This window comes from Saccopteryx bilineata, chromosome 10 (genome assembly GCF_036850765.1).
Source record: "Saccopteryx bilineata isolate mSacBil1 chromosome 10, mSacBil1_pri_phased_curated, whole genome shotgun sequence".
Taxonomy (NCBI): domain Eukaryota; kingdom Metazoa; phylum Chordata; class Mammalia; order Chiroptera; family Emballonuridae; genus Saccopteryx; species Saccopteryx bilineata.
Window position 1 is genome coordinate 29,335,891 of NC_089499.1, and position 17,900 is coordinate 29,353,790.

General features: G+C 41.7%; 1 pseudogene; it reads left to right on the plus strand.

Moving 5' to 3' along the window:
- LOC136313989 (nucleoporin p54-like) overlaps window positions 1-14,596 on the plus strand; it is a 57,495-nt pseudogene extending 42,899 nt beyond the window's left edge.
- Window positions 14,597-17,900: the final 3,304 nt, after the last annotated feature.

Consider the following 17,900-nt stretch of genomic DNA (forward strand, 5'->3'; position numbering starts at 1 on the left):
CAGTTTCCCTTTTGAGCAGCTGGTTAAGCACCTCCCTTCTCTGGGCTCTCCTCCGGGGGCCACTATAAACCCACCATAATCACCCCAGGGCCAGGTACCAGACAAGCAAGAGCAGCCCTATGCCCCAGAACCTGCTGATATTGTTCAAATCAGCCATTCCTCAGACAGCTTGTCCTGCCTTGTCCTTTAATCCCACAGAAACCACAATAAACCATTTTCCCACAGTTCCCCCTTCTCCCTCGGGCTTGTGACAGGCCTTGGTGCTTCCTCTGAATAGCTCCTTGTAACATGTCAGGTTCACCCCCAAAGAACTGTGGCTTTAACAAAAACGGTAAAACTCCTTCTAGTTTCTCTCTCTTGATCTGCATTTGGCCTCACTATACCTCTCCAAAGGTAAAATGGTTAAAACACTCAGCAATCCTGCCATTTGGTCAGGGTTCAATGGGGCATCTCATCTCTGTTCCATGCAGCACCAGCAGGCCGAGTGATGGAACCATCTGCAGGCTTGCTTACTCACCCACGTATCTGCCAGTTGATGCTGGCTTCCAGCTGGGACCTTAGCTGGAGATGTGGCTAGAATATCTACACGTGGTCCTGCCATGTGACTGCTAAATGTGGAAAAGGTAAATGACATAGGCAAGTCACTCAGGAACTATAAGTCTGAACATGAGCATAGGCTGGGTTCCAAGGATAAGCACCCCAAGAAAAAGTCAAGTAGAAGCTATATCTACTTCTCTAACCTAGTCTTACAAACCATGTAGAATCACTTTGGCTGTACTCATTAGAAGTGAGTCACTAAGGCTGGCCTTTATTTTGCTGAGAAGAGCGGTAAGGAAATTGTGAATTTGTGGCCAGACTGTGAGTCTTTTGCTGAACCTGCCATCACTGACTTTGTCATATTATCTTGTCTTAAAGAGCTGGTGCTCAGATTCTCCAAACTCCTAGAAACTGACCTATAGATTTTCTAATAAACTATGGGAGCTCTGAGATCTATGGTCTTTAAAAAGCATGCAGTAAATACGTTCCCATCAATCTATCATATAGTCACCTAGCTCAGGTGTAAATGTGTTATAAGCCAACAAGGTAAGTCACTACTTCTCACCTGCCCGTTTTTACTGTGAACAAGTCTACTAGAATATTCTTCCTTTCCAAATCTACATTTTCTCTGAAGTTACAAACCTACTTTCATTTGTAGTTAAAATATTATACCAAACAAATCTAATCCTTATTGCAAGTGATACCCTTTAAATCAGGGGTCGGGAACCTATGGCTCACGAGCCAGATGTGGCTCCTTTGATAGCTGCATCTGGCTTGCAGACAAATCTTTAATAAAAAAAAATAACGTTAAAAATATAAAACATTCTCATGTATTACAATCCATTCATTTCCTACCGCTCATGTTCATGGTTGCGGGTGGCTGGAGCCAATCACTGCTGTCCTCCGGGACAACACTATATTTTTATTGGATAATGCGTAATGTACATGGGTCATTGTGAGGTCAGGAAATAAACTTCCCTCCTTTTAATCAAGTATTCAGCTAGCTAATTGCAGAAACCCTTTTGACGAAGAAGATGGCTAAAGAAAAAAGGATGAGGAGTATCGTACTTTTCAGCAGGAATGGACAGAGGAATTTGCCTTTGTGGAGAGAGCAGGTTCTGCAGTGTGTCTAATAGGCAATGATAAAATTGCATTGATGAAATGGTCAAATATAAAGCAGCACTTCAACACATGCCATACTACATTTGCATCGAAATATCCAGCGGGGGACAGCAGGAAGAAAGCATGTCAAGAGCTACTGTGCAGAGTGAAAACTAGTCAGCAGCAACTCTGTGTTTGGACCCAACAAGGTGACTGGAATTCGGCTAGCTTTGCTGGAGCTTTAGCAATTGTGAGAAATGGAAAGCCATTCACAGATGGGGAGAATGCCAAAACATTCATGCTTGATGTTGCCAATGAACTTTTTGACGACTTTTCAGATAAAGACAAGATAATCAGATAAATAAAAGACATGCCTCTGTTGGCAAGAACTGTTCACGATCGTACCAACATGATGGCAAATCAAATTGAGGCAACACAAGTGAAGGACATAAATGCAGCACCATGCTTTTCTCTCACTTTGGATGAGTCAACAGACATAAGCCGTTTATCCCAGTTCAGCGTGATTGCAAGGTATGCCGTCGGTGACACACTACGTGAGGAAAGTCTTGCTGTTTTGCCTATGAAAGAGACAACAAGAGGGGAGGATTTATTCAAGTCTTTCACTGAGTTCGCTAAAGAAAAAAATCTACTGATGGATAAACTTATTTTGGTGTGTACTGATGGTGCTCCGTGCATGGTGGGGAAAAACAGAGGATTTGTAGCGCTTCTTCGTGAACATGAAAAGAGACCCATCCTAAGTTGTCACTGCATCCTACATCAGGAGGTGCTTTGTGCTCAGATGTGTGGCGAGCAGCTTGGTGAGGTGATGTTGCTGGTCATTCGGGTGGTCAACTTTATTGTTGCCCGAGCTTTAAATGATCGCCAGTTTAAAACACTGCTGGATAAAGTTGGCAATAATTATCCTGGTCTGCTTCTGCACAGCAATGTGCGTTGGTTGTCAAGAGGGAAGGTGCTCAGCCATTTTGTGGCTTGTCTGAGCAAAATCCAGACTTTTCTTGAAATGAAAAATGTCGAGCATCCTGAGTTAGCTAACACTGAGGGGCTCCTGAAGTTCTACTATCTCGTGGACATGACTGAATATCTGAACCAGCTCAATGTGAAAATGCAAGGCATTGGAAATACAGTCTTATCCCTTCAACAAGCAGTGTTTGCATTTGAAAACAAGCTGGAACTCTTCATCGCTGACATTGAAACACATCATTTACTACACTTTGAAAAACTGGGAGAGTTGAAAGATGCATGCACAGCAAGTGACCCTGCTCAACATCTTCATCTCCAGCAGCCAGCAGGCTTCACATCTAATCTCCTGCAGTCATTCAAAGTGCTCTTTCAAGAATAGCATGAGAGCACTCGTCTTTTTAAGTTCATCACCCATCCACACGAGTGTGCAGTGGACAGTGCCAACCTGAATTACATCCCTGGTGTCTCCGTCAGAGATTTTGAGCTACAAGCTGCTGCCTGAAGGCCTCAGACATGTGGGTGAATAAGTTCAAGTCACTGAATGAAGATCTGGAAAGACTTGCATAACAGCAAGCAGAGTTGGCGAGCAAACACAAGTGGGGAGAAATGAAAAAACTTCAACCCTCGGACCAGCTGATTGTCAAAACTTGGAATGCACTTCCTGTCACATACCACACACTACAGCTTATGAATATTGTTGTACTGACAATGTTTGGCTCTACGTACGCGTGTGAGCTGTCTTTCTCACATCTAAAGAACATTAAGACCAACCTACAATCACGTTTAACACCTGCATGAAGCTTAACCTCACCACGTATCAACCAGACTACGAAGCCATCAGCAAAACCATGCAGCACCAGAAGTCACATTAATGGTAAGAAGTACTTTATTCATCATTGGTTAGCAACAGCATAACAATGTTATTAAAAAGAATTCAAAGACTTATCATACTTTAAAAGTGTTGGTCTTACATATAATGCACACATTTACTTGTATTTAGTGTTAAACATATTGTATGGCTCTCACAGAATTACATTTTAAAATATGTGGCATTCATGGCTCTCTCAGCCAAAAAAGGTTCCTGACCCCTGCTTTAAATATTGGAAAAGAAATTATCATATCTCCCTAAATATTCTCTTCTTCTAGTTTAACATCTCCAGTTTCCATAACTGGAGAATATTCTGTATTTCTTACAGAATAAGGGCTTATAAGATCTTCCTCAACCTTATTTTTTAAACTGTGTAACATAATTTAAATTTATCCTAAGTCCACCTATGTTCAACAGTTTCCGTTCAATTTTTCTTCCTGTTCTGATCTTTTCAAATTTTAATTGTCTGAATCTCAAGTTTTGTCTTATATTAAAATTTTATATGCAATCAATTCATTGATTAAACTGATAAGATAAAGAAAAGCTTAATGTACACACCACCAAGTGAAAACAGATTTATTCATAAACTCTCTATCAGCTATCTTAGATGCAAGGATATTGAGAGAAGTTTTCTTTATTTTATATTTCAATATAAAATATATATGGCTTAAAATAGTATCTTAATCTGCCAGCTTAATTTTTTTAAGGAAATAAAGCCTGACCAGGTGATCACACAATGGATAGAGCATCAACCTGGGATGCTGAGGACCCAGGTTCAAAACCTCAAGGTCTCCAGCTTGATCATGGGAACATAGACATGACCCCATTGTCGCTGGCTTGAGCCCAAAGATCACTTGCTTGAAGCCCAAGGTCACTGACTTGAGCCCAAGGTAGCTGGTTTGAGCAATGGGTCACTGGCTCAGCAGGAGCCCCCTAATCCAGGCACATATGAGAAGCAATCAATGAACAACTAAAGTGCCGCAACTACGAGTTGATGCTTCTCGTTTCTCTCCCTTTCTGTCTTTCTCTGTCTGTTCCTCCTCTCTCTTTCTCTCTCTCTCTCTCTCATTGACTGACTCTATTCAAGAAATATTTAATGAATGCCCAATATGCACCTGTTGCTCTTCTGGGCATGTGGACACAGTGATGACAAAATAGACAGGGTTTTGTTGTCTACGGAGGAAAACAGATAATAAACAAATAATCAAATAAATAAATAAGATCATGTCAAAAAGTGATAAATGTCTGGGACAGTAGGTAAACAGGGCTACTTTAATGTGAGTGATCAAGGAAGGCCTCTTGGAAGAGATGACATGTTTAACTGTAACCTTAATAAAATAATCGACCCTGTGAGTATCTGGAGTCAGAGGATGCAACAGAGGAAATAGTAAATGCAAAGATCCTATGTCCATATTTGAGAAACAAATAAAGGGACAGTGTGGTTGTGGGTAATGAGTGAGGCAGAAAGTGGTACAAATAAAATTGAACAGATACATAGAAGCTACTGCTTAGAACCTCTAAATCCATCATAAGATACCCAAGTTTTGTTTCAAGTATAACTGGATAGCCAGTTGCTAGAATTAGGGAAGTCCCTAAAACTGTCTTCACTTCTGACACCAACAGGAAGTTCAGGGGTCTCCAACAGCACCATTAGATTTGATAATTCATTTGAAAGACTCACCAAACTCACTGAAAGCTGTTTTACCCAGATGATGGTTTATTATAGTGAAAGGATATAGATTAAAATCAGCCAAGGCAAGAGAAGCATTGGGAGGGGCCCAGGAGAGTCCCACTCATGGACTTTCCAGTTATCTTCTTGCAGTAGGGTCACAGACAGCACTAAATTCTCTTTGCAATCATGTGTGACGATACACATGGAGGATTGCCAACAGGATAACTCATCTGAGCCTTGGTGTCCAGAGTTTTCACTGGGCTTTGTCACATAGATATGGTTGACTGCTTGTAAGGCTGACCATTAGATTCCCCTCTGAAGGTCGAACTGATATCACATGGTCCTAAGTCTCTACCATAAATGTTATTGTGAGACTATGAGGAGAGGCAATGATGGAGGAGATAAATATTAAAAAGTCGGGGCAAAAAAACAGGCAGTCCAAGACCAGACTGTCTTGCCAGTGTGCATGATGGCTAGCTCCCAATTATCTGTTCTATAAGAGGACCAAAACCACTTATTTGTCAACGTACTCTCAAAATCTTGCCAAAACTTTTTAAGCAAAGATAGCTATCAACCTTCAGAATCCAATTTTCCTTTTCTTTTTTGTTTGAAAAAGTAGGTTTCCATTTCTATCTATCTCTTTTTTTAAACGTTCATGTTTTCCCGATCATGCAATGATCTAAACAAAATTTCCACAAAGGCAAAGTGGAGAATAAAACAATTTTTGAGCATCTAATATATGTCAGACACTGCTACTTATGTTTAGAAATGTTATTTCATCTAACTATAAGCAGAGGTGTTTTTTTTTTTTTCAAATATTCTGGGATATAATTCAGCTAGGTCTGAAGTTTTGAATTTACCTAAATTTTACCATCTGAAGAACAAATGGCATATTTCAAATAGTAATTTCAGCATATACAAGCATTAATTAATTTTACTTATTCAACAAATATTAGTTGCCTCTTATATGCCTACATGGTGCTCTGAATTCACCAATGAATATAGTAGGCACTGCTGCCCACTCACCTGGAGTGGACAGCCATAATTATATAATGCAATAAGAAACGAACAAAATTCAGCACTAAATAAACCTGGGTTTGAATAAGGACTCAACTCAACTACTGAGTAGCTCAATGGCTATGAGCAAATTACTGACTTTCTCTGGACCACAATTTGTGACTCTTGCAAATGGGACTAATGCCATTTACTTCCAGCAGTTGTTGGGAGGCATAAATGAGAAAGAATTCATGTAAAGTGCCTGACCTAGAGTGGCTTTTTAGTTCCCTTCTGACCTTAAGTGATATGACCTATAAGCTATATTCCTGTCCTTAATTTCTTTTTGTTTTTAAGATAGAGTGACATTTAAAGTTATTAAATTATGTGCTTCCTAAAATAGAAAACAATCCATTTTTATAGTCAACTGACAGATTCTAAACCTCCAGGGCTTGTCTCATTTTTCTTCATGCATTTTTGGAAATGCATGCTATGGTAGCCAGACTCCGTGACGATCCTCAACGATCTCTATCTCCTGGTAATCACAGCTATAAGAAGACTGATCTGCATGACCAGATAATATTGTGAAAGTGACAGTGTGTGACTTCCAAAGTTTGCAAGTTGTGCCTTGCTCTCTCTTGGATCATCCGCTCTGGACACAGCAAGGTACCACGATGTGGGGACACTAACAGCTCTATGCAGAAGTCTTCGTGGCAAGGATCGAGGTCTGCAACCAGGCCCGCCCCAGCACTAACTTCCCATCCATGTGGAAGCAGATGTTTTCAGCTCCATAACAGCCTTCAGCCCAGCCAACATCTTGACCACAACCTCATGAAAGACCTTCATGAGTCAGAACCATAGAGCTGTGCCACTCCCTATGTGAGATAAGAAATGCTTATTGCGTTAAGCTGCTAAATTCTAGCAGAAATTTATTATGTAGCAAAAGACAAGTAGGACATCTGTAACAGGCCACTTGAAGAGCTAAAAATAGATAGTTAAGAGTTTTCAGAAGCTCAAATATGATGTAAAGACATGTCCCTTTTGTTTTCCAACACACTTGAGGTGTTTGTTTTGCAGGTGGTTTTGTGGTGGTTGTTATTTGTTTACTTTTTGGCTTTGGTTTATGTGTTACTGATACAAAAGTACAGGTATAATAAAAAGTGGGCACACTGATCCTTAAAAACTAGGACCTAAAAATGTTAGAAATGCTTCAAAGGAACTAGCCCTAACCTGTAAATGTAACTTAGTATCAAACCAAGACACAGGGAAGAAATATAGTTCTTGATTTTAAGGAGTTCAAAAGAATACAATGTGGACTCTTCTCGATACACAGATATAAAACAAGCCACCAACACACCCGGCTTCCTTCTTGCAGACACAGCTCTATGCATTTGGAAGCTGAGTCATTTCATATGCCATAATGGCACCTGATATACGGGTATAAAAATTAAACAAGGCACAGATTTATCTTTATGAGAGATGGAGATTAAAAGGTGAAATTAGAGAACCTGAAGCCTGGAGGGAAATAGTGTGAAATAAATGCAAACAATTTTCCACAAAAATGTATCTCCTTTACTAAATTTAATTTACATTAAGTTCTAAGAGAGTAAATTAAAATCATAATTCTCAAACTCCTCTAGTCTTCTCTTCTTTTTCCTACTTTTGTTTCAAACCCTCTGCCAGGGGTCCCCAGACTTTTTACACAGGAGGCCAGTTCACTGTCCCTCAGACCGTTGGAGGGCCGCCACATACAGTGCTCCTCTCACTGACCACCAATGAAAGAGGTGCCCCTTCTGGAAGTACAGCAGGGGCCAGATAAATGGCCTCAGGGGGCTGCATGTGGCCCCCGGGCCATAGTTTGGAGACCCCTGCTACACTATGTATTCCACATACCTACAACCTGCTGACAGCCACACACCTCCCCATAAACACACCTCTTGCCCTGTGCAATAGCTATAACCTTCCATAGCTCAGCACAGAAAGAGTGAGACATCTAAACTCTTTGGTCTCAGCACACTGAAGGAAAAGTTAGCCCAAAGTAAACTTAATTTTAAAATAAATCTGTAGCCCCAAATGCAAAGACTATAAGTAGACTTTATTTTAGCCCTAATAAAAAAAATCGACCAGTTTTTTGGTCGATTTAAAAATTTGGTTCTTTTTAAACTGGTTTCCATATTTACAGAAGTAGGCTGCTTAGTTCTCTGCAATCCCAGGAGAGTTAGCTAATCCTGTACCTGCTATTTACATGGTCACATTCCTATCAATGTATCAGATCTCTGAGCTGCTCAAAAGAATTTTCCCATGGGCTCTCCAAAAGTCACAGCTAGCAGAGAAAATCTTAGAGTCTCAGTCACAAAGATGGTATTCTGAAGTTGCTACAAAGTATTTATAGCTCACCATTTAGTTTTGCAAATTTCTTTTCAATATAAGAAATAGAATAAAAACAATCACCAACCAAAGGTTTTTTCATTCTGACTCACAGGCACCATCCCTAAATTCAATTCTTCCCCTATTCAAAGTCTTTTTTTTTAAGTATTCAAATCTATTTCTTAATCTCAGCTGCCATCCAAAACCAAGAATTATTTTAACAAAGTAATCTAATTGCTAATTAGTGTCTCTTATTTACCTAAATGTAATATTCAGATTAAACTATTTGGAACATGGGGGTTGAAATTTCACACTCTAACCTTTCCGAACCTCTTTTTTGAGTGTTTCATTGTAACAGTTTGAAATCTTAATCCCCTTTTAATCATCAGCTCATTCACTTACTCAATTCTTTTACTCCCAAATTATTGTTACTAACCCACAAACAAGCAGATAGAATTGAAATGAAATGCAAAAATGGAAATGAAATTATGTGAGAGCAATTCAAAATTCAAATCCAAATATATAGGTGGCCTACATACTTAGCAAGATGTCTGGGGCTAAATTTTAAAAATGTTTTACTGCTCCATTCTACTGATTATAAATTTTAATTTTATTTATTTTAAATATCATAATATTTGGGTGAAAAGAAAGAGGTGAAGTGTGGTTCAGTTTTAGAATTTACAGATCTTCCTTTGTCAAAGGAAGAGGAAGTGTCATACAACATTGAAGATGATTAAATTTTTTACCTTCAGTTAGGGTTTCATTTATTAAAAATCTTCAGCCTGACCAGGTGGTGGCGCAGTGGATAGAGCATCAAACTGGGATGCAGAGGACCCAGGTTCGAGACCCCGAGGTCGCCAGCTTGAGCGCAGGCTCATCTGGTTTGAGCAAAGCTCATCAGCTTGGACCCAAGGTCGCTGGCTCGAGCAAGGGGTTACTCAGTCTGCTGTAGCCTCCCCCCCCACCTCCCATCAAGGCACATATGAGAAATCAATCAATGAACAACTAAGGTGTCACAATGAAAAACTGATGATTGATGCTTCTCATCTCTCTCCGTTCCTGTCTGTCTGTCCCTACCTATCCCTCTTTCTGACTTTCTCTCTGTCTCTGTAAAAAAAATAAAAATAAAAATAAATAAATAAAAACTTCAGTCCCTTTTATTTTTTATGCCTATTTTTAATATACCATAAGATAGGCCCACTTCAAGGTTACTGGTTTCTACACCCCCACCCAAACGACAGACTTGAAATGTTTGCATCCGTGTCCCACCCCGCCCACACAAAAAATAAAACGCTTTCATAGAGTACTGTTGTCTAAGATGCACGTGTTTGCGTCTTCCCAAATCAGTACAAAAGGCAGCTGGAACAAACTGTCTTTTTTAACTTCCTATGAAATCTTGTTACAATAAAATGTAAAACTGGAGCAACGTTAAAATAGAAGACATTATGATGAAGAGTCATTGAAGTCTCTATACTTTCTATTATAAATGTGCTTCCCTTTCAAGATGAGTTTCGCCTTTTTTTAAAAAAAAAAAATCAAAGCAGGTCCAACAAAGGAACGGCTACCAGTTCTAACACAGACTCACAGAGAACTAGGCCACATTAACAGCAACGCAGTGCAACTGGGTGCACCCAAAAGATACTATTGTTCGTATTTTCTACCGTTCGTTAAAATAACTGTGTGGATGGGGCAAGCATTCTTAGAGCCTCCACAGCATTTGTAATGCCCCCTGGACATAGGAGCAACCAAATCCGTCCAAGTAACGCCTCTCTGACCTGGGGTTCAGATGCTAAAGTGGCCAAATCCAGCAATAACTGAGAAATGGCTGGCCTGACCTGTGATGGCGCAGTGGATAAAGCATCGACCTGGAAATGCTGAGGTCACCGGTTCGAAACCCTGGGCTTGCCTGGTCAAGGCATATATGGGAGTTGATGCTTCCAGCTCCTCCCCCCCTTCTCTGTCTCTCCTCTCTCTCTCTCTCTCTTTCTCTGTCTCTCCCTCTCCTCTCTAAAAAAAAAAAAAAAAAAAAGGAAATAACTGAGAAATGGTCATCAAAACTCCCTAAGCAGTGCCTGACCTGTGGTGGCACAGTGGATAAAGCGTCAACTTGGAATGCTGAGGTCGCTGGTTTAAAAACCCAGGCTTGCCCGATCAAGGCACATACAAGAAGCATATAGTATGAATTGATGCTTCTCACTCCTCCCCCCTTAAGAAAATAATAACAACTCCCTGAGCAGTGCTTCTCACACTGTCCTGGCTATTACACCGATCTGGAGGGCTTGGCTGGGCCCCACCCTCACATTCAGTAAGTCTGGGGCAAGTTTTGAGATCCCATTTTTGGGTAATACTGTGCTGTTTGTCTGGAAACCACATTTTTTAGAATAATTATAGAAAGTAGTAGGGGCATAGCAAGGTATACACAGCTTCCGAAGCCACACTCCATAGCCCGGGGGTTCTCAACTTTGCACCGTAGAATCATCTGGATAGCTTTGAAAAATCCTAATGCTCCTGAGCTTCTAGCACCAGCAGGAATGGCTACATGGTTCCTGTCCCTGGGCTCAGAGAGGAAAGGGTTGGGGGGCCTCTGGGCACTGCCCTGGGTCTCCTTCCATCCCAGCCCCCAAAGGGCAGGAGCCTTCACTCAGCCCCTGTGGCCCTCACTTGGGGGCTTCACACTCCCGCTCCTGCCTCCTGCCTCCTGCCTCCTCCTCCGCTTCCCTTCCTCGTTTGGAGCAAAGTCAAGGTGGGTTTGGAGGATCTGGAACATCTACAACAGCAGGCTCCGCATTCAGCTTTGCTGCCCCAGCGAACACAGGCGCTACCGGACTCTTCGGTGGTGCTCAGAACAAAGGTTTTGGATTCAGAGCTGGTTTGGGCACAACTGGAACTAGTACTGGTTTAGGTACTGGTTTGGGTACTGGTTTGGGATGAGGGTTGGGGGGATTTAATACACAGCAGCGGCAGCAGCAACAAACTATATTAGGAGGTCTCTTCAGTCAGCCTTCATAAGCTCCTGCCCAGTCCAACAAATAGATACTACAATGCCCCAATGCTGTTAGGAGATGAGAGAGAGAGATGCTGTTTTGGCAAAATGGAATCAGTTGCAGGCCTTTTGATGAACAGAAAAGGATAATTCAACAATATCATTCCACTGGGGAAATTTGCATAAGAAAATCCCTTTACCCAATTTAAGGCAGAGAGTTATAGTTGTAAACCCAATAAGAAAGATAAAGATGGCCTGACCAGGCGGTGGCTCAGTGGATAGAGCGTCGGACTGGGATGCGGAAGACCCAGGTTTGAGACCCCAAGGTCGCCAGCTTGAGCGCGGGCTCATCTGGTTTGAGCAAAGCTCACCAGCTTGGACCCAAGGTCGCTGGCTTGAGCAAGGGGTTACTCGGTCTGCTGAAGGCCCATGGTCAAAGCACATATGAGAAAGCAATCAATGAGCAATTCAGGTGTCACAACAAAAAACTGATGATTGATGCTTCTTATCTCTCTTTGTTCCTGTCTGTTTGTCCCTATCTATCCCTCTCTCTATCTCTGTTAAAAAAGTAAAATTAAAAAAAATAAAGAGCCCTGGCCGGTTGGCTCAGCGGTAGAGCGTCGGCCTGGCATGCGGGGGACCCGGGTTCGATTCCCGGCCAGGGCACACAGGAGAAGCGCCCATTTGCTTCTCCACCCCCCACCCCCTCCTTCCTCTCTGTCTCTCTCTTCCCCTCCCGCAGCCAAGGCTCCGTTGGAGCAAAGATGGCCCGGGCGCTGGGGATGGCTCCTTGGCCTCTGCCCCAGGTGCTAGAATGGCTCTGGTCGCCGCAGAGCGACGCCCCGGAGGGGCAGAGCATCGCCCCCTGGTGGGCAGAGCGTCGCCCCTGGTGGGCGTGCCGGGTGGATCCCGGTCGGGCGCATGCGGGAGTCTGTCTGACTGTCTCTCCCAGTTTCCAGCTTCAGAAGAAAAAAAAAAAAAAAGATAAAGATGGATTAATGGTTTTAGTTCTCAGCAAAAAAGAAACAGATATTCAAAGCCAGCAACAACAATTGGTAGAAAGAATGACTGCATAAAGATTTGGGAGGAAACCAGACCCTTATAAGGTGACCAATCATCCTCCTTTAGGGAGGACAGTCCTTCTTTTGTAAATTCCATCCTCCCTCGAAAAGTGTCCTCCTACATGTCCTCCTTTTCGATATTGGAAGACTAATCTGTAAATGTCCGTATTCAATTGATGCAGAGTCGATCCACTGCGTGTGATGTGACGTATTTGTATCTAAATGAGTACTTTTTTCTTATAATTATTATTAAAAATTAACAGGCATATAAGCATAATTACAATATAAAATATTGCAAATGTTTTTATTATGCATTTATCATATTATAGTGTATTATTGTTGCAATGACTAAAATGTTTCTTTTATTTACAATATTGTTCTCTTCAATTTATTTTTGTCCTCCTTTTCATTGTAAAAATGTTGGTCACCTTACCTTACAGCAGGGGTCCCCAAACTATGGCCCGCGGGCTGCATGCGGCCCCCTGAGGCCATTTATCCAGCTCCCGCCGCACTTCGGAAAGGGCACCTCTTTCATTGGTGGTCAGTAAAAGGAGCATAGTTCCCATTGAAATACTGGTCAGTTTGTTGATTTAAATGTACTTGTTCTTTATTTTAAATATTGTATTTGTTCCCGTTTTGTTTTTTTACTTTAAAATAAGATATGTGCAGTGTGCATAGGGATTTGTTCATAGTTTTTTTTATAGTCTGGCCCTCCAATGGTCTTAGGGACAGGGAACTAGCCCCCTGTGTAAAAAGTTTGGGGACCCCTGCCTTACAGTAAATGTAGAGGGTAGTTAAACATTGCCAGATGACCAGACAGAAGTCATCAGTTATGTTGTTGAGCAGTCTCCAAATGGTACTTCAATATAGAGTTCCAGCTATAACGCTATATGCCCACTTTGAACAAACCAATATAAAGGCACAACTGTGGCAACCTGATGTAGCCCTCTCTATGACCAGAACAGAACTTCCTCCTGCACAGAAACAACAGCTTCTACAAAATCCTCCCACTGGTGTTGATCCTATTTTCTGGGAACAAGCCAACGTAGATAACCCTGATTCTGAAAAGTTAATTCCTGTACCAATGATGAGTTTCAAAAAACTTCTTCAAAGACTGAAGTTTCAAGGTCAGATAACTAAGCAGTATCAGACCAAATTAGATATTGTATCCTCAGATACTGGTGAATTACAGAAGAGTCAAACTAAAACTATGGCCAAAATTGCACAGTACCAGAGGAACTCACGAACCTTTCTCATAGAACCTTACAGATCCTAGTCAAATAGGAAATTCAAAGGAAGAGTAGGCATGCCATCCTAGCTGATAAAGAGCAGTTGTGAGGTCAGCTAGGTACAATTCAGCACGAATTAAATGCACCCTACTCAGTTTAAGGGCTGACTACATGAACTGATATCCCAAATCAAGATGCAGAACCATTTTGAAGCAGTCAGATCTGAAGAAAGATATTACACAGATGCAGAGCTGTTATAAAAATTCAAACAGGCCCTGGCCGGTTGGCTCAGCGGTAGAACGTCGGCCTGGCGTGCGGGGGACCCGGGTTCGATTCCCGGCCAGGGCACATAGGAGAAGCGCCCATTTGCTTCTCCACCACCCTCCCTTCCTCTCTGTCTCTCTCTTTCCCTCCCGCAGCCAAGACTCCATTGGAGCAAAGATGGCCCGAGCGCTGGGGATGGCTCCTTGGCCTCTGCCCCAGGCGCTAGAGTGGCTCTGGTTGGGGCAGAGCCACGCCCCGGAGGGGCAGAGCATCGCCCCCTGGTGGGCAGAGCGTCGCCCCTGGTGGGCGTGCCGCGTGGATCCCGGTCGGGCACATGCGGGAGTCTGTCTGACTGTCTCTCCCCGTTTCCAGCTTCAGAAAAATACAAAAAAAAAAAAAAATTCAAACAGCATTTGAAACAACAAAAGAGGAGACCTTAACCACTTGGTTAGCATTATAAAAGATGATCTAAGAGAGATAAAGTTGGTAGAACATGGATTGAATGAAACCATCCTCATCAGAGGTGCTGTTTTTAGTTGACAGGTGACAAACTCATGTTAAAGGCTTGTAAAATGGAACCCTGGCCGGTTGGCTCAGCGGTAGAGCGTCGACCTAGCGTGCGGAGGACCCGGGTTCGATTCCCGGCCAGGGCACACAGGAGAAGCGCCCATTTGCTCCTCCACCCCTCCGCCACGCTTTCCTCTCTGTCTCTCTCTTCCCCTCCCGCAGCCAAGGCTCCATTGGAGCAAAGATGGCCCGGGCGCTGGGGATGGCTCTGTGGCCTCTGCCCCAGGCGCTAGAGTGGCTCTGGTCGCAACATGGCGACACCCAGGAGGGTCGCAACATGGCGACGCCCAGGATGGGCAGAGCATCGCCCCCTGGTGGGCAGAGCGTCGCCCCCTGGTGGGCGTGCCGGGTGGATCCCGGTCGGGCGCATGCGGGAGTCTGTCTGACTGTCTCTCCCTGTTTCCAGCTTCAGAAAAATGCAAAAAAAAAAAAAAGGCTTGTAAAATGTATCTTCTTGCAAATCAAGCCTTCCCTAAATGAAACTGACCACATGGAGGAACAAAAGGAAAAAAATCCTCTCCTGGTTTGGTTATTGAGACGTCACAAATTATTGTTCTTCAGATTTGAAATGTCATTTCACAGCTCTTCAATGACAGCCTTTGAAAGATTTATATCTAAAATTGTTATTTACTTTAAGAAGTATATAATTACCAAAATATGTACTACTGTACATCTTTATAAGAGAGATTTTCTTAAAAATGATCTGTGTTTAATGATTATTCTCCACTGAGCCTGTATTCTGCTTTTCATAGCAAGTAAATGGAAACTATCTACTTTGCACATAAAATATAAGACTATTTTGGCTGTCAGAGATTTGTACTTCAGATTATAAATACCCATCAGTTTTTATATTTATGGATTCATCTGTAGGAGAAGAAAATCTGATAGTATTTAATGATTAATGTGGTTTTCTTTTCATTCTATAAAGATTTGAAAATACATTGTTGTATTATTTCACTTATTTGGAATTTACAGAATACAAGCAATTAAGATATAACAAATTACATTTTATCATTTTTGCAACTTTTTCTTTAAACCTTTGTATTTCTTTTCTTTTGTGAGAAAAAGAGACAGAGAGAGACAGACAGGAAAGGAGAGAGATGAGAAGCATCAATTCATAGTTGTGGCATTTTAGTTATTCACCGATTGCTTCTCATATGTGCCTTGACCAGGGGGCTCCAGACAAGCCAGTGGCCCCTTGCTCAAGCCAGTGACCTTGGGCTTCAAGCATTAAGGCAGACAGGTTTTATTATGAGGATGGAGGTTCTCAAGAAACAAAAAGTAGCCTGACCAGGCGGTGGCGCAGTGGATAGAGCGTCAGACTGGGATGCGGAGGACCCAGGTTCGAGACCCCGAGGTTGCCAGTTTGAGCGCGGGCTCATCTGGCTTGAGCAAAAAGCTCGCCAGCTTGGACCCAAGGTCGCTGGCTCGAGCAAGGGGTTATTCGGTCTGCTGAAGGCCCACGGTCAAGGCACATATGAGAAAGCAATCAATTAACAACTAAGGGGTCGCAATGCGCAACGAAAAACTAATGATTGATGCTTCTCATCTCTCCATTCCTGTCTGTCCGTCCCTATCTATCCCCTACTCTGACTCTCTCTCTGTCTCTGAAAAAAAAAAAAAAAAAAGAAACAAAAAGTAGCATCAGACACATTAATACACAAGGCTCCCAGAAAATCATATGGTTACATATGCTGTACTTGTTTGCACAGCATATTCTTAGAAATTGTTTTCTCTATAAATACCATCAACAATGACAACAGAAACATACAAAATCAATTAGCAGGGCCACATCTGCTGAGATTTATGTCTAAATGAGATAGGTCCTATGCAAAGGTGGAGGGTAACCATTCAGTTTTTATAATACACAATAATAAATACATTCTTCAAAGTCAAACCCCTACATTACTATTATTTATAAAACTGTAAGATGCATTTAATATTACACTCACAAGGCATGCTTGCTTATGAGTACAAAGGCAAGACATTCACTTTGATTTCCATCATACAATTGCCCATTTTCCAAACATCGAAGCTCAAGGACATTTCAGTGTTATTTCCATTGTGTTGTTGAATTTACTCCATCAACATTATACCTGGTTCATATATCAACATTAAACAAAATCATTAAACACAGATTCTTGCACAAATTTGAGTTAGTGGACACATAAAATGACTTCTGGTTTCCCGGTCAGATTAGGTCAGATTAGGTTAGCACATTCCAGAAAAGGAAAGGAAAAAGAAAGGCAGATCAAAAATTAAAACAGCCTGACCAGGCAGTGGCACAGTGGATAGAGCGTCGGACTGGGATGCGGAAGGAGCCAGCTTCGAGACCCCGAGGTCGCCACCTTGAGCGTATGCTCATATGGCTTAAGCAAAAAGCTCACCAATTTAGACCCAAGGTCACTGGCTCAAGCAAGGGATTACTCGGTCTGCTGAAGGCCCGCGGTCAAGGCACATATGAGAAAGCAATCAATGAACAACTAAGGTGTCGCCATGAAAAACTGATAATTGATGCTTTCTCATCTCTCTCTGTTCCTGTCTGTCTGTCCCTATCTATCCTTCTCTTTCTCTTTGACTCTTTCTCTCTGTCCCTGTAAAAAAAAAAAAAAAAAAAAAAATCTTAAAAGCAAAACAAAACAAAAAAATCAAAACAACCAGACCTGGCATCCTTCCAAAGACCTTACTTATCTCTCCCCTTCTCAGGCCCTGATTCCCAAGTATAGGATTTGACCAGCTATTCTTTCTTCAATTTCTTTTTTTCTAATTTCTTTTAAAAATTGAATTTAATGGGGTGACACTGATCCATGAAAGTAAAAAAAAAATTTTACTATCTCATGAAATCTCCAGGTAGTGAACTCTAGAGAAAAAAAGAATAGTTAAGTAGGCTAAACAATACCCACTAAGGGCTTATTCTGGCTCAGATGATAGCACCATGTGACCTTTTTTCAAACAATCTCATCCTTGTTCCTTCATCCAAAAAGAACATCTGACAAAGGAATACAGAAGTAGCAGTCTTATTCCAAATAAAAGGTAAATCCAGTTCTTCAAATCTGGTATTTCATCTGTGATGTTCTTCATTCCGATATGGATATTTTACCTGAACTTTAAATTTGGTTATGTACTTTCACCAAATTGCCAGATAATTACAAGTGCCCTTATCAGTTGGTTGTGTTGATTTACCAACTGAAAGTTTCTTTTCTATCAGACTTCTTTCCATTTTTAATTCTAATTTTTATAGATTAAAGATACAGGCCCTCCCCAATTTTTCACAAGT